The sequence below is a fragment of the Physcomitrium patens genome, chromosome 2 (genome assembly GCF_059467195.1).
Source record: "Physcomitrium patens ecotype Gransden chromosome 2, ASM5946719v1, whole genome shotgun sequence".
Classification (NCBI taxonomy): Eukaryota; Viridiplantae; Streptophyta; class Bryopsida; order Funariales; family Funariaceae; genus Physcomitrium; species Physcomitrium patens.
This window is the reverse complement of record NC_143411.1, coordinates 9,054,169-9,059,065: the sequence shown is the minus strand read 5'-3', so window position 1 is coordinate 9,059,065 and position 4,897 is coordinate 9,054,169.

Genomic DNA, 4,897 nt, shown 5'->3' with positions numbered 1-4,897 from the left:
GACAAGAGTGAAGGCTTCTTCACTCTTGTCAACTCCTTTCTTGCTTCTAGTCCAGGTTCAAGAGTCTTTAGTTTCTTCTCTTGTGGCAATAGCCATTCCAGTTTCCTTTTAATATACCTTCTGTTTATATTTTGACTTATTATATCGAGATAGCCTTTTTGTGTATATTTTCCCTCATCGAGTCCTTGTCCTTGACAGATTGACAAGAGTACACTTACAATATCAGAGCTTTATTTTTCTTGAGTGAGAGTGGATTACCATTTTCTCTTGACAAGACATAAGCATATTAGAAGTTTCCGGATTACCCACTTCTAAACTGATATTGTTCTTAGTATCTTCTTTGTTATCAAGTCTTTCTTTTCTTTTGTCTTGAGCAGTATCAAACAAATTTTTCTTCTTAGAGTCATTATGGCAGAGCTTATTGAAATGAAGAGTGCAATGGCACAAATGCAAGAGCAAATGAGGGAGTTAATGCTTGCGATGCATCAACTCAATTCACCAAAACATGAAAGAACAAGAATAGCAAAAAGTGGGGATATAGAGATGATCGGAGCTACTTCAACATCTACAACAAATCACGTTCCTTCTCCAATTGTACAACATCTTGTAAGCACTAGAGAACCAAGAATTGCCTTACCCGAGAAATTTGATGGTACGAGATCAAAGTTTCGAGGGTTCATCAATCAAGTACAATTGGCAATTGAACTTCAACCGCAAAGCTATCCAGCTCCAGGATCACAAGTCAGGTTTATTGGCACTCTACTTTCTGGTTCTGCATTATCGTGGTTTTCGTCTTTTTTTGAACAACGAAATCCAATATTGGATAATTTGGAAGCTTTTTTGGCGGAGTTTCGATCTATGTATGGTGAACACGATGCAATTCGTGTTGCAACAAATAAGATCCGAATTCTGCGACAAGAAAATCGCTCAGTAACAGTGTATGCTTCACAATTTTGACAACTTGCAATTGACATCAAGTGGGATGATGCTGCACTCATCAGTCAATTTCTTTATGGATTGCAATACAAAGTAAAGAAATTGATGCTCAACTTACCTGATCCTCAAACTTTGAGTCAAGCAATCGATTTTGTGGTAAAATGTGATAATCAACTTTTCAAATTTCGATTCCGAGAATCATTCACGAGAACCTCAACGTTATTACTCAATGGCAACATCAACATCTTTGCCAAACGTACATTCGGAAGTAGAAGACATGCAAATTGATGCTGTACGTTTTAAACCCCTAACTGAGCAAGAAAAGATTCATCGTCGTCAAGAAGGATTATGTTTATATTGCGGAGAACCTAGGCACACTGCTCAACATTGTCCAAAGAAATGACGCAACTATAAAATGAGGGGTACGACGGTCAAAGAAAACAACATGTCGGAAAACAGATTCGTCCAGCTACAATAGGGACCATGCAGCTGGAACCTTGTACAATTCCTAATGAAGGTCCTATCCTCTCCTCAGAACCCTCTCTTTGTTTTATATAGACTTATATTTAGGACCTAAGAATTACAAAGCCTCTGCTTTATTAGATTCGGGAGCCTCAGCATGTTTTTTAGATGAACAATTTGTTAAAAGTCGTAAAATACCCTTTGTACAGAAACCTAAACCAGTACATGTAGAAGTCATAGATGGTCGTCCTTTGTCTTCTGGAGATGTCACTCATGAAACTCATCCTATAAAAGTAACAATAGACGGTCATGATAGCTACATAGCTTTTAACATAATTTAATCCCCGTCCAATCCAGTTATTTTAGGTTTATCCTGGCTAGAAAAATATAACCCTCGAATAGATTGGAATTCACGTAAACTTAACTTTCCCCAGAGCGTTATTAATAGTTCTACCAACCAAGTAAAAAATTATAAGTCTAGTATAGTAAAACCCGTACTGATAGGTGCAAAAGCATTTATACACGCAACAAAAGAAGGATCAACTTTTGCTATTTATGCTGCACCTATTTTTGAAAACGTAAAGACTTCAAGTGGCATTCCAAGTCAATATTAGGAGTATCAAGATGTTTTTGAGAAAAGGAATGCAGATATTCTTCCTGAGCATCGCACATATGATTGTTCAATCGACCTCAAGGAAGGAACTCAGCCACCATTTGGACCAATTTACAGTTTATTGCAAGATGAGATGGCTGAATTCAAGACATATATTGACGAGAATTTAGCGAAGAATTTCATATGCCATTCAAAATCTCCAGCAGGAGCTCCAATTCTATTTGTAAAGAAAAAAGATGGATCTTTACGAATGTGTGTTGATTATCAAGGACTCAACAAGATCACAATCAAGAACAGGTATCCATTACCTTTGATATCAGGACTCCTCGACCAGTTGAATCAAGCTAAGATCTATACAAAAATAGATCTAAGACGAGCATATAATCTAGTACAGATCAAAGAAGGAGATGAATGGAAGACTGCGTTTCGAACCAGGTATGGACATTTCGAATATAATGTCATGCCCTTTGGACTCACGAATGTACCAGCTGCTTTTCAACATCTCATGAATGATGTATTTCGTGAATTCTTAGACAATTTTGTCATCTGCTATCTAGACAATATCTTGATCTATTTTAAGAACGTCAAAGAACATGAAATATATGTTCGTCAAGTATTACAAAAACTTAGAGATGCAGGATTGTATGCTAAAATGGAAAAGTGTGTATTTCACACTACTCAAGTTGACTTTTTAGGATACATCATTTCAAATGATGGTCTCATGATGGATTCTAAGAAAGTCCAAACAATCATGGATTGGAAGATTCCAAGGACAGTAAGAGATGTCCAATGTTTATTGAGATTTGCCAATTACTATCGGATCTTCATCAAAGATTTCTCATGAGTTGCAGCTCCACTTACACGCTTGACTAGTAAAGATAAATCCTAATGAAATCAAGAAGCGGAAGCAGCATTTGAAGCCTTGAAGACATCGTTTGTCTCTGCACCAGTCTTATATAGTGTTGACTTTTCCAAGGCATTTTTTATGGAAACAGATGCATCAAATTTTGCCTTGGGTGCAGTTTTATCACAAATGGAAACAGATGACAAACTTCATCCGATAGCTTTTCATTCAAGAAAATTCTTTGCAGCCGAGATCAATTATGAGATCCACGATAAAGAACTTCTTGCGATCATGGATTCCTTTCAAGAATGGCATCATTATCTAGAAGGCGCTTCTAGTCCAGTCACTGTGTATACAGATCACAAGAACCTCGAGTATTTCATGTCAGCACGCGTGTTGAATCGTCGTCAAGCTCGTTGGAATATGTCTTTGTCAAGATTCGAGTTTATTATCACTTATCGGCCAGGAAAACAACAAGGTTTGTCTGATGCCCTATCTAGACGTTCTTATTTTGCACCAAAAGAAGGAGATGCAGCTTTTGAGCAACAAAGAACGGTCCTCTTGAAATCGGAGCAATTTCATCTCCGAGCAATGAAATCAACATTGACTGTTGATTCAACTTTTCTCAAGCAAATCCAGTCCAGTATGTCCTTAGACCCTCTTATTTATGATATCGAGAATAATTCTTCCAAGTCTCATGATCCTTCTAAGTTCGAGTTCAAGAATAATCTATTATATTTTGAAGGACGCCTATATGTTCCAGAAGGAGAAGCACGTTTACGTGTTCTTCAAGCACGTCATGACTTTCCAACAGCAGGGCACTTTGGATATAATAAGACTTTGGAACTCATATCAAGAGATTTTTGGTGGCCACAAATGTGGAAGTCAGTCAAAGACTTTGTACAATCATGTGATATTTGTTCAAGATCAAAAATTCCTCGTCATCGACCTTACGGACTTCTTCAGCCATTACCTGTATTAGAACAACCATGGTCTTCTGTTTCTATGGATTTCATCACAGATCTTCCAAGCTCAAGATCTTATGATTCTATATTTGTGATAGTAGATCATTTCACCAAGATGGCACATTTTGTGCCATGTACAAAATCTATCACAGGTGAAGAAACAGCTAAGCTTTTCATTGATAATATCTATCGCTATCATGGATTACCTAAAGATATCATATTGGATAGGGGAACTCAATTTGTGTCAAGATTTTGGAGGACCCTTTTCAAGATTTTAAAAGTGGACATAAAGCTATATTCGGCTTTCCATCCTCAAATTGATGGACAAACAGAGCGCGTAAACCAAGTCTTGGAGCAATATTTAAGGTGTACTATCAATTACCAACAAGATGATTGGACAACCCTTCTGCCATTGGCAGAGTTTGCTTATAATAATACGGTACATTCTTCCACACAACAAACACCTTTCTTTGCCAATTATGGCTATCATCCACGACTTGATACTTTTGATTTTTCAAAAGTAGATAATCCTGCAGCAGAAGATATGGCAAATCGGTTGTCAAAGTTACATGCAATAATGAAGACGCAATTGAAGGAAGCTTAAGAACGACAAAAGATAAACGTAGATCTATATCGTAAGGAGCAACCACAACTCAACGTGGATGATAAGGTATGGCTACTTTGTCGCAATATCAAGACTACTCGACCTTGTGACAAGTTGGACTATCGTAGGCTTGGCCTCTTTTCTGTTTCTGAACAGATCAACCCAGTTGCATATCGGTTACATCTACCGGAGTCAATGAAGATCCATCATGTATTCCACGTGTCTCTTCTTGAATCATATAAGATAGTGGATATACAAGGAAGAAGACAAATGCCACCGCCTGCTATAGAAGTAGATAATAATGAAGAATTTGAGGTGGAAGAAATATTAGACTCAAGGCGGCGCCGAAATAAGCTGGAATATCTTGTTCATTGGCGCGGATATGATATTAGTGAACGCACATGGAAGCCATTCAAGAATCTAGCAAATGCATCAGCTAAAGTCAAAGATTTTCATCAACGACATCCATCAAA